The sequence below is a fragment of the Moschus berezovskii genome, chromosome 17 (assembly GCF_049115385.1).
Source record: "Moschus berezovskii isolate FMDL1 chromosome 17, NW_MosBer_1.0, whole genome shotgun sequence".
Taxonomy (NCBI): domain Eukaryota; kingdom Metazoa; phylum Chordata; class Mammalia; order Artiodactyla; family Moschidae; genus Moschus; species Moschus berezovskii.
Window position 1 is genome coordinate 64,520,161 of NC_142476.1, and position 18,780 is coordinate 64,538,940.

An 18,780-nucleotide genomic window follows, 5' to 3' on the forward strand; every position below is an offset into this window, starting at 1 on the left:
GAGGGAGTGACCGGAGAAATAGGAGACACCGCTTCCAGGGAATAGGGGAACCTGTACAAGAGGAAAAAGATGCGCCCCAAATGGTGATAAAGGGGGGAATCCCAGGATGAAGCTGTGCAGGTGAACAGGGGATTCAAGACAGAGGTAAGAAACAGGGTGAAATTTTTTTCTGAGAAGATGAAACTGATAGAATACCCACTGTGTTTTGAATAATTGACAGATTTACATAACTGGGAAAGTGCTTGGGGACGAATTAGTGATAAGTACCTTAAAAACTCAGCAGAGACCATTATTAACCCCCCCACCCCCCACCAAAAATAGATTCTAAAAGTTATGCCACAAAGGAAATGTAAATGGCTCAGCTGTGACTAGGGTTTACCTGGTCATAAAAATGAAAATCCTGACTATTGATTGGATCAAAATGACCATATAACTACACTGGGAGGTTGTGGAGAAGGACAGTTGGCTTGGAGAAGGTGGTGAAAGCTTAAATTATCTTCTTCCATAGAAGGAAGTCAATAGATAATGTCTGAAACTGAGAAATCAAGATATAGCAGTACAGCATGGAGGTTAGAGAAATGAAGCTACACCTCGCTTGCCAGAAAAAAATCAGGTAGAGGAACTGAAAATAGTTGTTTCTGGATCTGCAGGAAATGAAGAAAGAGAAGAGTAAAAGAACCATGTTTTTATAGCAAGTCACAACGAACTCTTTGACTTCCTGCACTTTGTGGGTGTGAACTCCGGGAGTTGGTGATGGACAGGGAGGCCTGGCGTGCTGTGATTCATGGGGTCGCGGAGAGTCGGACACGACTGAGCGACTGGACTGAACTGAACTGAACTGACTGTGGGTGAAAATAAAACGTTAAATAAACAAAACAAAAGCAGCTCTATGAGTCTCCATGGTGTATTTATCAAGTCCAGTTGCTAAATAAAATATGGAAACCCCCAATGACTTTGAATTTCAAGTCAACAAAAAAAATGTTTAAATCTAACTTATTTTGGCAATAAAATTGTATATATTTATGGTATACAATGTGATATTTTGATATATGTTTACATTTTGAAATGATTATCGTGATCAAAATAATTAATATATCCAGCACCTCACATAGGTACTTTGTGTGTGTGTGTGTGTGTGTGTGTATGTGGTGAGAACACTTAAAATCTACTTGCTTAGCAAGTTTTAGGTATATGATATAGTATTATTAACTGTAGCCACCATGCTGCTGCTGCTGCTGCGTCACTTCAGTCGTGTCCGACTCTGTGTGACCCCATAGACGAAAGCCCACCAGGGTCCCCCGTCCCTGGGATTCTCCAGGCAAGAATACTGGAGTGGGTTGCCATTTCCTTCTCCAATGTGTGAAAGTGAAGTCGCTCAGTCGTGTCCACCCCTTAGCGCCCCCACGGACTGCAGCCCACCAGGCTCCTCCATCCATGGAATTTTCTAGGCAAGAGTACTGGAGTGGCTTTCCATTGCCATACTGCACACTTAACCTCCAGAGCTTGTTCATCCTGCATAACTGAAACTTTGTACCCTTAACCAATATCTCCCCGTTTTCCACACTCCTAGCCCCTGGCAACCACCATTCCGCTCTCTGCTTTTATGAGTTCAACTTTTTGAGATTCCACATGTAAGTGAGATTATGTAGTATCCAATAATTTGCTTTAATTTATTTTTTGGCCATGCTGTATGGCATTTAGGATATTAGCTGCTTGACCAAAGATCAAACTCATGCCCCCTGCATCAGAAATTTTAACCACCGAACTGCCAGGGAAGTCCCCAATAATTTTTTAGTAGAAGTAAAAATATTTCATAGGACATACTTAAACTAAAAAATCATTCATTGCTATCTGAAATTCAAATTTAATTTGTGTTCTGTAGTTTTATTTTAAACCAGCAACCCTCATCGTGACAGTATCTTAATACTAAACATCTTGTTCATTATATTAGAGGCCACTTTATAAAGAACCACAGTAGAAATTTCTTTAAAGTCTCAGTTCCAGAAAGAACTCCTGAGCAACATGAATGTATTGTTTTTACTTCTGGACACTATGAACTATATAGAAAAATTGATCTGGATTAGGGAATTGTTATCAAAAAGTTATCATTCTGGTGAAGTCTACTCATTGGCCTAAAACACTGCCAGAACCACCACAGATTTGGTTCTATTGCCTGGCCACTGGTAATAAGGAAGATGGCTACCTAAACAAGAGACAAATTGTATTACAAAAAAAAAAAGAACAGAAATTAAATCAACAACAATGAAAACAAGCTCTCTGCTTTTCTAAGCCAGTCTCTTTTGATGGCTTCGAAGAAGTTCCAGGGGTGGGTGGGCCAGAGCCTTCTTCAGCACTAGCTGGCTTAACAGTGGGGCCTGTGCTCATAGTGGGCCCAGGAGCCAGCCTTTGTGCCTCGTAAGCCAACATCTTTCAGACAGTACCGAAATGTATCTAGAAATAAAACCTTCCCCTTCCCTTTTCACCACGTGAGCATGAGGCATGAAACCCCAGCTGGCCACTCATTAGATGCCAGAGTTTGCTGCTTTCTCTCTGGAGGAAGAGTGTCTGTCATTGGGGAGGTGCTATCCTCAGCTGCTGGAGATGGGGAATAAATTATCTCTTTCCTGACATCCCCTGCCAGCTTGTTAGCATCACTGACAACTGCTCAAAGGCAGCAGAGCAAGAGAGGTGGCAATGAAGTAGGGAGGGAAAAAAAAGTTGCCACTTTCAAGCTTACACTGGGCAGATTCTTATTTAGAGCAGTAAGTCAGCGTCAGCTTTGCTCAAATGCCACATCTCCCTCTGGCTTCCTATATAACAACACAGAACGCAGCCCATGACCCCTATCCCAGCTGTAGCCATGGACCTGTGCTCTGCCTACATGTCGACGTGAAAGCATCAAGAAAGGATGAGTATTTCTGAGCAGCTCCCTACAGATGCTAGACGGCATCATGTAGGGGCTAAAGGGTACTCTCTAAGGTCAAAAGGGCCTAGGGCTTAAAACCTGACTATCACTTATCTATTAGCTGAGTCCACTTTGAACAAGTAGCCTCTATAAGACTTTGTTCTCTTATCTGCAAAACTGGTACAATGAGTCCATCTTCACCGCAAATTTACTGTGAGGATTAAATATTTTTAAAAAACTGTATGATGCTTGGCATAGAGTAAAAGCTCACTGGGTGTGCTTATTAACCTGCATAGCCAACCCTTTGAGCTGTGCAGCCTTCCTCCTCCAGCCATCCCGTCATTACTGCCTTCTCAGCCCTACTGAGGGCAGCTAAATGATCAGTTCTCACACTCTGGGTGAGAGAAGACAAGGTGGAATAACGCTTGCTACAGCAAGAGTGCTAGTTCCGGGTCTCAGGCCAGCTGGTACGGCAGGAAGTTTCAGCAGTGGAATCGCCAATGCCCCAGGACAGCACCCACCTTCGGGGACACACCTGGAAGTGCACAGATGGGACCTTCCTTTCTGAATCAGTGACTTGCTTCCAGGAGGTAGGTGAAGCTTAGTAGTCTGCACAGCCTTCCGAAGCTCATGGCAAAAGTGTGTCTGAGGCAACTGATTAGAGGCTTTGTTGGGGTGGCCGTGCAGAGAAAGATCAGGCAAGAGCATTTTCTTTTAGCCTTAAGACTCCCGCTTCAGGTGAGGGGGCAGGGCCAGAAAGGAAAGGCTTATTCTCAGATTCCTGTTGGTTACCAGGCCCAGAGCTTCCATAAGCTATTTCCTTGTGGGCAAGACATTACATTTTGTGGCAAAAACAATTTGCCCACTCTGCTATCCATTCACCCCTTCTGTCTTGTTGATTAAATCCTTAATTTTCAGCTGTGACTGAGGACCAGCTTCCCATTCTCCATTGCTGCTAAATATGGCCCTGAGGCTAAATGCTGGTCAGTTAGATGGGGTCATAAGTGCTATGGAGCAACTTTCAGGAACCTTCCTTGAAAATTAGCTAACGCATGCTCTTTGCTACTTTCTCTTTCTTTCTTATTCTTGAGGACAAAATGTGGAGATAATGGCTGGAGTTTAAGAAGTCTTTTGGGGGGAAGAAGACAAATGCTGATGAAGGAATGGATGAACTGAAAGAGTGTGGGAGCCTGGGTCTCTGAGGCTGTGAACAGCTGCTGTGTTAGCTCTGGATTGTCTCCATTTGGACTTCTTTCATGATGGCAAGAACTAAACTCTCTTTTGAAGCCACTTCTACTTATATATTTATTTTCGTTGTACACATTTGGACCTAATTCTAACAGATACATCTTTTTATTCTGAATTAATATAGAATCATGCACCGATAGAGGAGATGATCTGAATGGTAGTAGAACCAAACAGTTTTCATTCTAGACAAGAAAAAATATTTTTTTCTGTTTTAAATTACTCTGTTACTGTTTCTTTGATATTGTTTTTGTTGTTTATTTTCTCTCTTTTCTTGTCTTCCTTTCTTCTTGTTTTTTCAGTGGGAGGTTCAGGTTTTTAAAAACATAAAATCTGTTTCTGTTTTTAAATTACTTGGTTATTGTTTCCTTTTATTGTTTTTGTTGTTTACTTTCTCTCTTTTCCTGTCTTTGTTTCATCTTGTATTTTTGGGGGGGGTTAGTTTTGTCCATTCAGAACATTAAGCAAAATTCCCTTGGCCCCACATCCCTTCATTTTCTATTTTATTTCTGAAAGGCCAGTTTTCTGCCTGGAGATAAATGTTTTATGATTTTGTCTTTATCTTCAAATTGCTGCCACTTGAAAGACTCGTCATAAGTTTGAATTTAAATCAAAGGCTTTTTAAAATCTTTTCTTCCTGTCCTTTCTGTTGATATACTGGCATACTCTAGCATTTCTTTAGCAACCTGTAAGGAAGGATACCCTGTAGGGAAGAAACCACCCCCACCTGCTCAGGTCCAGTTGTGTCTGTTCAGCATTTGAACTTGGCATCTTCTCTGCAGCTTCATCATTGAAACCATCTACAACCCATGTCACTGAGTCCACTATGCTCTTACAGCCCAAGAAATCTAATTCCCTCAGTCATTCTGAGGCCCTGCCTAGTTTACATTGGCCATTTTCACAGCTGGCATCTGCTAAAGTCAGTCCACAAAAGCTAATTAAGCTAATTCATCACAATTATCCCATTCACAATTACTAGTCCATGTTACATATCTCAGATGCCCAGGAAATCATGTCAGGCGCATAAGAAATGGGAGCTGTTATCAAACTTGGGTTTTTTCATATCCTTATGCTTGGGTTTTATAGGGGCAGGTGTCTCAGGAAGCCTCATACACATGCCTGGCTTCAGCCTCCCCATAAAAGTCACAGTTTGGGACTATGTGGGGAGAGAGGAATTTGATGACTACCTGTGCTTCCCAAATTCATAGATGACAAGAATCACCTATCAGATCCTAAATTCTCCCAGCCTAGTTCAGATCCTCCAAATCAGAATCTCCAGGGGAGATTAGGGAAACACTGGGCAGCTAGGAAAACATTGATCTAGATCTTTGTGAGCAAAACTAACATAGATGTGACAAGGGAGGTTCAGAGTGTGGCTTTAGAGTTAAACAGACCTACCACTTTAGTTTTAAGCAAGAGATTTAACTTTTCAACCCTCAATTAAATTGTCTCTAAAATGGGGGTAACAAGTCCAGCCCATCTGACTTGTGATGTAGATTAGAAATAAGATCCAGGGACTTCCCTGGTGGTCCAGTGGTTAAGACTTCACTTTCCAATGCAAGGGGTGCATGTTCCATCCCTGGTCCAGAACTCAGATCCCACATGCCCTGCAGCTAGATCATCAAAACATAAAATTGAAGCAATAGTGTAATAAATTCAATAAATACATCCAAAAAATTGTTTTAAAAAAAGAGAGATAAGATCCCAGTGAAACAATTGATGCTTAGCAAGAACTCAGTGGTGGCCACCAGCATTCTTATGGTGACAATGAGTTTTATGAGCCTGAAGAGGTCTTAATTTGCATTCAAAAATGAAGAGGACTTAAAACTTCACCCAGGAGACTGGAGTTCTTCTAACTTCAGTTCAGTTCTGTTCAGTCCCTCAGTCGTGTCCAACTCTCCGCGACCTCATGAATCACAGCACACCAGGCCTCCCTGTGCATCACCAACTCCCGGAGTTCACTCAAACTCATGTCCACAGAGTCGGTGATGCTGTCCAGCCATCTCATTCTCTGTCGTCCCCTTCTCCTCCCGCCCCCAACCTTTCCCAGCATCAGAGTCTTTTCCAGTGAGTCAACTCGTCGCATGAGGTGGCCAAAGTATTGCAGTTTCAGCTTTAGCATCAGTCCCTCCAATGAACACACAGGATTGATCTCCTTTAGAATGGACTGGTTGGATCTCCTTGCAGTCCAAGGGACTCTCAAGAGTCTTCTCCAACACCACAGTTCAAAAGCATCAATTCTTCGGCGATCAGCTTTCTTCACAGTCCAACTCTCACGTCCATTCATGACCACGGGAAAAACCATAGCCTTGACTAGACAGACCTTTGTTGACAAAGTAATGTCTCTGCTTTTTAATGTACTATTAAGGTTGGTCATAACTTTCCTTCCAAGGAGTAAGCGTCTTTTAATTTCATGGCTGCAGTCAGCATCCGCAGTGATTTTGGAGCCCAAAAAAATAAAGTCTGACACTGTTTCCACTGTTTCCGCATCTATTTCCCATGAAGTGATGGGACCAGATGCCATGATCTTTATTTTCTGAATGTTGAGCTTCAAGCCAACCTTTTCACTCTCCTCTTTCACTTTCATCAAGAGGCTTTTGAGTTCCTCTTCACTTTCTGCCATAAGGGTGGTGTCATCTGCATATCTGAGGTTATTGATATTTCTCCCAGCAATCTTGATTCCAGCTTGTGCTTCTTCCAGCCCAGCCTTCCTCATGATGTACTCTGCATATAAGTTAAATAAGCAAGGTGACAATATACAGCCTTGATGTACTCCTTTTCCTATTTGGAACCAGTCTGTTGTTCCATGTACAGTTCTGACTGTTGCTTCCTGACCTGCATACAGGTTTCTCAAGAGGCAGGTCAGGTGGTCTGGTATTCCCATCTCTTTCAGAATGTTCCACAGTTTATTGTGATCCACACAGTCAAAGGCTTTGGCTAACTTCAGCAATACTGAAAGCTGGCTTGACAGTCATGTGGGAGAGAGGCATTTTTCTCTTCTAACATGGAAACAAGGTAGAAGGCACTGTAGTTCTGTGATATAGTCAAGTCTAAGAGGTCAGACTTTTCAGGAACATTAGTGAACATGGGTCAGTTACTCAGTCATGTCCAACTCTTTTCGACCCCATGAACTGTAGCCCACCAGGCTCCTCTGTCCATGGAATTTTCCAGGCAAGAATACTGGAGTAGGTTGCCATTCCTTTCTCCAGGAGATCTTTCCAACCCAGGAAACGAACCTGGATCTCCTGCATTGCAGGCAGATTCTTTACCTTCTGAGCCATCAGGGAAACCTAGCACATTAGCTTGTAAGGTATTTTCCCAGAAGGCAGGTGGGTAGGTAATTTCTTGGTAGGGGATAATTTTGGGTATTGCCTTGGTGGTGGTGGTTTAGTCACTAAATCATGTCTGACTCTTTCGACCCCATGGACTGTAGCCCGCCAGGCTCCTCTGTCCATGGGATTTTCCAGGTAAGAATACTGGAGTGGATTGCTATTTCCTCCTCCAGGGGATCTTCTGACCCTGGAATCAAACCCAGGTCTCCTGAATTGCAGGCAGATTCTTTACTGACTGAGCTATGAGGGAAGCCTTGTTCAATACTATAGTCACAGAAACCAATTCCCATGTCATATATCTGGGATTTTAAACCTGAGCTTCCCTGGTAGCCTGGTTGATAAAGAAACTGCCTGCAGTGCAGGAGACTTGGGTTCAATCCCTGGGTCAGGAAGATCCCCTGGAAAAAGAAATGGAAATGCACTCCAATATTCTTGGCTGGAGAAACTCATAGATAAGGAGTCTGGTGGGCTACAGTCCATGGGGTTATAAGAGTCAGACACGACTTAGCCACTAAACCACCACCACCACAAATCCAGAGAAGTTGTTAGTCCAAATTATCTTAAATATTTAGTCTGGGCTTTTCTGCTGCTGGGCCTTTGACCCCTCTACAGGCCTGGCCTAAAACCCTTCTTGACCTTGGTTTCCTCCTCCCCACTAACATACTGAGGTCCAGACATGGGAATTTGGGCTCAGAAGGCTGGAGAACTTCTAGGGAACCAGACAGGTCTGACTGCCCTTCTCACCTTGGAATAATATGAAGACTCCAGGTGGATCTAAACATTATCCCCTCAGTTCAGTTCAGTTCAGTTGCTCAGTCGTGTCCGACTCTCTGCGACCCCATGAATCACAGCACGCCAGGCCTCCCTGTCCATCACCAACTCCCGGAGTACACTCAAACTCATGTCCACAGAGTCGGTGATGCCATCCAGCCATCTCATTCTCGGTCGTCCCCTTCTCCTCCCGCCCCCAACCTTTCCCAGCATCAGACTGTTTTCCAGTGAGTCAACTCGCCGCATGAGGTGGCCAAAGTATTGGAGTTTCAGCTTTAGCATCAGTCCCTCCAATGAACACCCAGGATTGATCTCCTTTAGAATGGACTGGTTGGATCTCCTTGCAGTATAAGGGACTCTCAAGAGTCTTCTCCAACACCACAGCTCAAAAGCATCGATTCTTCGGCGATCAGCTTTCTTCACAGTCCAACTCTCACATCCATACATGACTACGGGAAAAACCATAGCCTTGACTAGACGGACCTTTGTTGATCTCCTGGTTGGCATGAAGTCAAACAATGGATAGTTATGACTGTTTAGTAGCAAAAAGACAAACTTGGGACACTCAGCTAATTATGAATCCCTCCATTATATGCCCAAAGTACAGCAAAGAGTTGAGGGCAGGAAGAGAAGGGTGGGTGAATGAAGAATTTTCAAAATTCTAGGCACACTGAGCATTGTATCATTTAGTTTTCATAACAGCCCCATGTAATGGACTTTATTCTACACATTTACCAGTAAGAAAACAGATATATTTCACAAATTGCTCAAGTCAAGCGAATTGCTCAAAATCACACAGTCAGTATGTTGAAGAGCCAGGGTACAGGTCTATGAACATTTAATCCCAAACTGATGCCCTCTACCGTCTACCAGACTGCTTCTAATGACAGTCAAGAGAAGAAGAGAATTAAGAAATTCATAAACGAAAGTTTTTCTAAAGACATTCCTAGGACTTTCCTGGTGGTCCAGTGGCTAAAACTTTGCATTCTCAATACAGGACACCCCGGTTTGATCCCTGGTCAGGGAACAAGATCCCACATGCCACAACTAAAAGTCCCATATGCCACAAGGACCTGGCACAGCCAAACAAATAAAGAGAATGAAAAGGCATGACTGAACTTGGTTTAGATTTTACCTGGTTTCTCTTGAAATAAACTGTATCACCTCAACTCAGGCTTATGAGCCAAATACGTAGGACATTCTTTAAACCTTCAGCGAAAGTCTGTCTCTTCCTAAAAGCCTTATTTTTTGGCCTCTAGAGCAGGAGTCGGAGAAGGCAATGGCAAGCCACTCCAGTACTCTTGCCTAGAAAATCCCATGGATGGAGGAGCCTGGTAGGCTGCAGTCTGTAGGGTCGCTAAGGGTCAGACACAACTGAGTGACTTCACTTTCACTTTTCACTTTCACACATTGGAGAAGGAAATGGCAACCCACTCCAGTGTTCTTGCCTGGAGAATCCAAGGGACGGGGGAGCCTGGTGGGCTTCCATCTATGGGGTCACACAGAGTCAGACACGACTGAAGTGACTTAGCAGCAGCAGCAGCAGCAGAACAGGAGTAAGCGTCTTTTCATTTCATGGCTGCAATCAGCATCTGCAGTGATTTTGGAGTCCAAAAAAATAAAGTCTGACATTTTTTCCACTGTTTTTCCATCTATTTCCCATGAAGTGATGAGACCAGATGCCATGCCAGGATCTTTGTTTTATGAATGTTTAGCTTCAAGCCAACCTTTTCACTCTCCTCTTTCACTTTCATCAAGAGACTTTTTAGTTCCTCTTCACTTTCTGCCATAAGGGTGGTGTCATCTGCATATCTAAGGTTATTGATATTTCTCCCGGCAATCTTGATTCCAGCTTGTGCTTCTTCCAGCCCAGCATTCCTCATGATGTACTCTGCATATAAGTTAAATAAGCAGGGTGACAATATACAACCTTGACGTACACCTTTTCCTATTTGGAACCAGTCTGTTGTTCCATGACCAGTTCTAACTGTTGCTTCCTGACCTGCATACAGATTTTTCAAGAGGCAGGTCAGGTGGTCTGGTATTCCCATCTCTTTCAGAATGTTCCACAGTCTATTGTGATCCACACAGTCAAACCTAGATAGTATATTTAAAAGTAGAGACATTACTTTGCCAACAAAGGTCCGTCTAGTCAAGGCTATGGTTTTTCCCGTGGTCATGTATGGATGTGAGAGTTGGACTGTGAAGAAAGCTGATTGCCAAAGAATTGATGCTTTTGAACTGTGGTCCTGGAGAAGACTCTTGAGAGTCCCTTGGACTGCAAGAAGATCCAACCAGTCCATTCTAAAAGAGATCGGTCCTGGGTGTTCATTGGAAGGACTGATGCTAAAGCTGAAACTCCAATACTTTGGTCACCTCATGCGACGAGTTGACTCACTGGAAAAGACTCTGATGCTGGGAGGGATTGGGGATGGGAGGAGAAGGGGATGACAGAGAATGAGATGGCTGGATGGCATCACCGACTCGATGAACATGAGTTTGAGTGAACTCCGGGAGTTGGTGATGGACAGGGAGGCCTGGCATGCTGTGATTCATGGGGTCACAGAGAGTTGGACATGACTGAGCGACTGAACTGAACTGAACTGAGAGCAGGAGTAGGCAAACATTTCTTTAAAGGGCCAGAGAGTAACAATTTTAGGCCTTGCGGTCCACATGGTTTCTGCGGCAGACCACCTTTGCCTGTATAGATGAGGACAACCACAGAAATGATATACATGAATAAGCCATCTGTGTTACAGTGAAAGTATTTACACCAACAGCTGTGGGTTGCCAGCCCCTGCTCTAGAGGAACAAGGTTCTTTCCTACTTCTCTTCCAAGCTTTTCTTTGTCCCATCCAAGTGTGTTGACTATGAATACAGGCATAGAAACCAGATGTTAGCTGATGCACTCTGTCCTGAGATTAAAATGAAACCACTTGCAGAGGTAGGCCTGCACGCCACCCAGTTTCTCGAGGGTAAATGAACGTACCTTGTGGTATAAACTGGTTCAATGTATGGATCATCTTGCCTTCTCATATTTTCCATCCTTATTCTACACCACTTCATGCCGGACATAGATCCTAGGCCTGTTCCTTAACACACACACACACACACACACACACACACACACGCACACATTTAGTCATACAGAAATTTGTGCATAGCTGACAAATATCCTTGGGAAAATGGATACTGAATTTACAGTAAAATAATTCAAACTATTTAACATCAGATGTGTTATTCTCAAGACTCCTCTGGCCATTTTACCCCTAATTTCTAGCCTCCTTCTGTCTTTTGCTTACCGTCTTCCAGAAACTTCTCACATTTTGTTAGGCAGAGCAACCCATCTCCGTGCCCCACTAGGCGTGGCTCTGCAAGGAGATGCACTGCCTTCTCTTCCTCACTCTCCCCCCACCCTCTGTAAGAGGAAAGGGATGACTTAGAAATACCTCCCCATCATCTCAAAACCACCCTCCTCTCTAAAACCAAAAGTTACTTTGCAGTTTTCATTTTAAGTGACATTTCCTCTCCATTAGACAAATTAAAATCACCCTGTAAGGATATTTCTTACTTTGAGCAAAATGAGTAAACTCTAACATAAATAGGAGATAGGTGTTGCTTAATGTATGCTGAGGAAAAGCTGAAGAAATGGTTTCAGAATGGCAAACAAGATATAGCACAGGCCTTGGCGGGCAGGAGCCTGTGGTCTCTGTTTCTCTAACGTACTGCCGCTAAATGTGATACCAGAGGCTTTGACCCCGAGTGTCTCTGTTCCAGACTGGATTCCAGAAAGAGTGACACACTCTAACTGTCTGGACCACATATAGTTCTTGTGCTCAGGAGTCTGAGTACTGAAATGAGCAGCCCCATCAGAATCCATCAGGTCTGGGAAGGCAAATTCTACAGCAGGGATGCTGTGTCCTACTCAAAAACAACCAAGCAGATATTCACTCTACTGTGTTTCCAACCAAAGACTTCTCAGCCAAAAGAACAGAATTACTAGTTAGAATGCTCCAAATATGTGTTACAGGCAAATGTAAGGAGATCAAAACATTTGCTTTTTGTTTGGCGGGGGCGGGGGTGTGTGTGTGTGTGAAATTCCCTGGAGATCTAGTGTTTAGGAATCTACCTGCCAATGCGGGGGACATAGGTTCAATCCCTGGTCTGGGAAAATTCCACATGCCTCAGAGCAATTAAGCCATGCGCCACAATTACTGAAGCCTGTGTGCCCTCCACCCTGTACTCCAAACAAGAGAAACCACCTCGATGGCCCATCCACTGCAACTAGAGAGGAGCCCCCCTCTCGCCACAACTAGAGGAAAGCCCATGTGCAGCAACAAAAACCCACTGCAGCCAAAAATAAATAAATACATCAAGAAATTTTTTAAATTTAGCTTTTTTCCATTAGCTACCTCTCACTTGCCTAGCTCTGAATAACGTAGTAAATGTTTTTTAAGGTACAGGTGTAACTGGTACCTAAATCCCAGCTCCCCACTAAAAGTCTTGCTCTTTGACTTATAGACTCTCATTTATTCATGATTGCCCTACAAATTAGAGATGAAGGTGTATTATTATGCCCATTTCACAGATGTGGACATTGTGACTCCATTTCTGTGACAGGTCACAGACACACCTTATTTGTGCCAGATGTGGGATGTGAAACCGGTCTTTACTACTTCAGGCCCACACTCTCTGGCAGGATTGTTGTTAAGAGGTCTCTCGAATGTATAGGTCACCTGACTATCCCAGACCTCATCTGTATAAAGTGTATGACCCTTCACCACCTGCTTACACAGAAACCACCCCCTTTGAATCCCCCTAGTCTCCCTGCCTCCCTCCCTGGGAGAGCATCTCATGAGTGCTCAGAAAACACTTGCTCATATTCTCTGCCCCAGCTCCTCATTTAGGCTCTTGGCCCCTCTACTGAGGTTGACCCCCAGGAGGATACAAAGATACCTCTATAGAACTCAGGCCTCTTTCCCCGATGAACCTGGAGTTCTCAGGGGACCAGACATGCCCAGGGCAGTGGCAATCAGAAGCGGAGTGGAAGGATGGCCCCTTATCTGACTATGAGTTTTATTGTCTCTTCGCCCCCAAAAGATGCTGATGGTTCCCAGGCATGGACAAAGTCTTTCAATGACACTAATCTTTCAGCTTCTGGCCCCAACCTCCTCCTGCTCACTAGTTTCCAGTTCAGAGTCCATGAAGGGTTTGTCTGATTGCCCAGGCCTTGGTCATGCATCACACACAGGCAGCAAAAACGCCAGGGTAACAATTGTCTAGACTTCTCCCCTCACACTGTGGAAGTCTTAAATATACAAGAAGATGCAGAAGTTAGAAGGTCAGAAATAAATAAATAAAAAGGACAAATGTCCATTGGATGCCACGCAGCCCCTCCACTATCACTCTCACCCCCAACTGTATCACCAGATCCTCTTTACTTCTTTGGCAAAAACAGGCAAGCAAACCAAAACAATTTTAAACCCTCTTTACATATGAAATTATGCAATTCAATATTTGGGAGGAGGTAGAATCCTACACACCAGAGGAATCAAAGTACTGCCATTCTGAGGACAATGGGGAACTCAGTCATAATTCATTAAGGAGGACACAGTTGGGAGACCAAGATAAATAAGGAAGGGAGCTGGGAATGAGGAGCCGAGGTCTTAAGGCTTAGAGTGGATACTTTCGACAGCTCAGCTCCTAGAACTTGTAAAAGAAAGACTTCAAAGTTTAAAAATTTGGGAAAGAATTTGAGTAGACACTTCAAGGAAGAAATATACAAACAGCAAATAAACATATGAAAAACATGTGAAAAAGAAAAAGAGACTTCAGGCTCTAAAGTCAAGTAGACCCAAGTTTCAAACTTTGGTTTCATCACTCTGTAAACTTGTACAAGTTACAATATCTCTGAGCCGAAGCTTCTTCATTTGCAAAATAATGAAACAGAAAATTGCTGACCACTTTAAATAAGATAATGCAAATAAAGTGGCTTGGAGATTGTCACTTAATAAATACTCATTCTCCAACCCCTCTGGGGAATTAAGATAAATAAGATTTCCATTTGTGCAGTAAGCTAGTTTGTATATTTCTTGTATGATTTTCCATATTTAAAACTTTTTAATGAAAGTATTTTTAATATGGCTGTAAAAAGCATCTATAACTACATTTAACAAGAATTTTAAATGACTATTTTAAAAAAGGATTTTTCTTCTAAGTGGAAATTGTATATTAAAAGTTAGAAAAGACTAGTCCATATAGTGTGGCTATTTAAGGAAATTGTAATATATGATTTCTGGGCTTATAGGGAAGAGGGTAAATTAACTTTTGTAGGGTGGTGCTATTGGGTGCCTGCCACTAGGCTGGCTGCTTTATATTTAATCTTTATAGCAACCCTATAAGAAAGTCATTTTACAGATAGAGGAACTTGAGGCATTAAGCAATTTCAGTCAGTTCAGTTCAGTCGCTCAGTCATGTCCGACTCTCTGCGACCCCATGAATCACAGCACGCCAGACCTCCCTGTCCATCACCAACTCCCGAAGTTCACTCAAACTCATGTCCATAGAGTCGGTGATGCCATCCAGCCATCTCATTCTCTGTCATCCCCTTCTCCTCCCGCCCCCAACCTTCCCCAGCATCAGAGTCTTTTCCAGTGAGTCAGCTTGTTGCATGAGGTGGCGAAAGTACTGCAGTTTCAGCTTTAGCATCAGTCCTTCCAATGAACACCCAGGACCGATCTCCTTTAGAATGGACTGGTTGGATCTCCTTGCAGTCCAAGGGACTCTCAAGAGTCTTCTCCAGCACCACAGTTCAAAAGCATCAATTCTTCGGCAATTTAGCCAGTCACAAAAGAGAAGTCTGTCTGACAGTGAGGCACATCATGGAGAGTTTAGTTAAGTTACTTGATGGTATTGCTGCCTCCGCCTCCATTTTGTTCAGCCAAATAGCCTGCAGGGCCCTAAACTAACATGAGACCACTCATGCAAGCACAAGCCCTGGACAGCAGCCACAGAGTCACAAGTGCATGTAAGTTCCTGATATGACTTCTCAACAGCCCTTGTGTCCAAGTCTCCCCTGCCCCCCAGCTCTTTCCTTTTAGGTACCCCTTAGGTAAGCCATGCTCACCCAATGGAGTTTACCAAAACCTTGCTCTTTTGGTTTGAATTGACCAATCAGGCCCTAGCCCAGGATCTCCAAAGCCCTACACCCACAGACCTTAATAAAGGCACGTGCCCCAGGCCCTGCCTTTCTCTCTAACTCTGCCTTGACCTCCCCATGTGGCCCCTTGCAGTGTGCCTGGTGCTTCCTTCCACCCAGGAGGACTAAACCTCTATTTCAACTTCTCTTGTGGTCTGTTTTGGAATTGAACACAGCTCAATATCCAGCATCATAGATCCCACTTACTAAATGCTAATTTGACAAAGTAATGACACACATACTCAGGCTACTTCCACTAATCCACTCTTGCTCATTCAAACCGTGGCCACCAAACAAACGCAATAATAAGTGTGTCCAACCGTTAAGTATTCACTAAGCAGCAGAACAGCAATAACAGACAGGTTGTCTTCCCACAGCCCCATAGCTTTGGCCAGCAAGAAGATAGTAAGTCCAGATAGATTTAGATGTTTTATTGCACACAGCACAGCAGACAGTGTAAGCTCCCTGTTTGCATCAGGTCCTTACTCCCCAAGTCCCATGGGGTGATGCAGAGGCGGCACACTTGAATACCCTGCAAGGAGCGGGTGTCTGACCCCTGAGGAACCCTGAGCTGCCTTATCCTCCCCTCACCCCACACCCCCAGGAGACAGGATATTTATTACCCTGCAGTATAAACAAACTTTCCCTGAGAAGGGGAGAGAGAGGTCTTTATCTTTACTGTCCTGGACTCTCTCCATGAAAGGAAACATTCTCTCTACTCTCCTGGAATGTAAACAAATCTGAGTAAACTGGTTGTTAAAACCTAGCTGAGAAGAATGTGAGAGATTCATAAAGAATTGTCTCCCACTCCCCTAAAAATGTAACGGGGTGTTAACACACCACTCTTTTTTGATTTTTCCTTCATTTATCAAACAAATATTAAATGATTGATTCACTCATTCAAAATCTATTCACATATTACTAAGTGATTCCTATGTATACTGGTAGGTGTGCTGATTGCTGAGCATAAAGCCATAAGACAAACACAGTCCTTACCTTCATGGGGCCAACATTTTGATTGGGGGTCAAAATCTGTTTCCACAGCAATCTTTGGCAGGTGATATTCACCAGGGCCGACCCAGAAAAATACAGTTGTCTCTGAAAGAAGGCATGCACTTAGTCATTCAGTCATGTCTGACTCTTTGTGACCCCATGGACTGTAGCGTGCCAGGCTTCTCTGTCCATGGGGATTCTCCAGGCAAGAATACTGGAGTGGGTTGCCATGGTCTCCCCCAGGAGATCTTCCCAAACCAGGTTTCTAACCCAGATCTCCTGCCTTGCACGTGGATTCTTTACCATCTGAGCCACCAGGGAAGCCCAAGAAAGAAGCCATAGGCAGTCCAACAACTCACAAAATCTTTTCATAAGCATGAAATGAACCTGTATATAGACACATCATTGAAGCAAGGAACTGAATGTCAGGATATATTGAGGTTCCTAACACATTCACTAAATATTCTGAGTAGATGGTGTCATTGTTGCTCGTGAGGAGATCCAGGTAAAAAGGGCTGAGGAGACAAGAAAAGCAATCATAATCTTACGAACAAAAACTCTCCTATTTCCATAATAATTTATTTGTTAGATAATATTTTAGTTTTCACTATATCTGAAAATAATATATGCTTATTGTTAAAAAAGAAACCCTAAAAACATGTAGAAAGTGTAAAGGAATGGGTTATCATGCAAATGATGCCACTCAGATAAAACTATTTTAACTTACTGGAGTAGTATTTCTCTGGTTAACTCAAATTCACATATTCAGATATCTGTGGGGATTTTGTTGGTCTTTCTTTTCCTGAATTGGAGTTCTGTTGTATATAGAGTTTAGTTTATATTGCTTTTTTCACTTAACTCTTATAATAATATTCTTCCAAAACAATTTTAATAGCTACACATGAGTTCATCATATAGAGAAGCATTAATTTATTCAACCAGCCCCCTGCTATTGTACTATAGCTTCTGTTTGTTTTTCCTTAGGATAAATAGTTTTTTTAAAAAAAAGAATTTATTTGGCTACACTGGCTGCAACACTCAGGATCTTTAGTTGCAGTGCTCAGGCTCAGTAGTTGTGGAGTGTGGGCTTAGCTGACCCAGGGCATGAGGGATCTAGGTCCCAGACCAGGGATAGAACCCATGTCCCCTGCATTGGAAGTCAGACTCTTAATCACTAGATGACCAGGAAAGCCTTGATCAACAGCTTCTTAAATAAATACGTCTTTCCCCACATCTCTCTGTTTATGTTATTGGGATTGATTACCAATAGTAAAATGATCACATTAAAGGGTGTGACCATTGTTGCTGAAACATTGTTTCAGCAGAAAACAGAAACACTGTTCTATTTCACACTTTACACTAGATTGTTTTGTTAAACTCTCAGCTTCTGAGGAGAGGTGGATGATAAGGGTGAGGAGGAAGAAAGGGAAAAGGATGCAGGAAAAGACAGATTCAGAGGCAGTCAGCACTCACATGTTTGTAATCCAGGAGCTTGTTCTTCCCAGAGTGCAGTGGGTGAGGGCGCTTATCCATTTTCCTGAATTTGGTTCCAGGAATAAGCTCTGGTTGACCAATGCTTCTGGACTCTTCCCCTGTGATCCCCATCAGAGTTCTCAATGGTTTTCATAATAGATGAGGTCACTGACAAATCAAGTCTTCAGTTTTAGAGCTTTGGAGAGTTCCTCCCCCTTTGCAGGGGCTGAGAAGCATCATAGCCTCAGTCATGTTGCCCAAGACTAACTCTTTAAATAATATCCAGATTACAAATGTAATTTTTCAGAGTGTCTTTGCTTTTGTAGATTTTTCAAAAATATTTCATATTAGCTTTAAGAATATTGGAAATGAAGATAATATGAGAAAATAGATCATCCATAGTCTTTACAATCAGTCTTTGTTAACATTTCAGCATTTTGTCTTCCAGCTGTTATTCATACTTTTTTTCCTTTTATAAAATTGTAGTCTTACTCAGCTTTTTGCCACTAAACATTGCCATTAGCATTTTTCCATGATATTACATAACCTACAAAAACATTCATTTTAATGGCTGCAAGATATCCCAGTGAGAAGAAGAATCATAATTTCTGTTGCCATTCCCTGTGGGAAGGCACTTAGAATATTTCTGACTATAAATAATCCATATCAACACTTCTGTGTATAAAGCTAATTAAAGCAATGTTAGCTTTGCTCTGCGGAGAAGGCAATGGCAAGCCACTCCAGTACTCTTGCCTAGAAAATCCCATGGATGGAGGAGCCTGGTAGGCTGCAGTCCGTGGGGTTGCTAAGGGTCGAACACGACTGAGCGACTTCACTTTCACTTTTCACTTTCACACATTGGA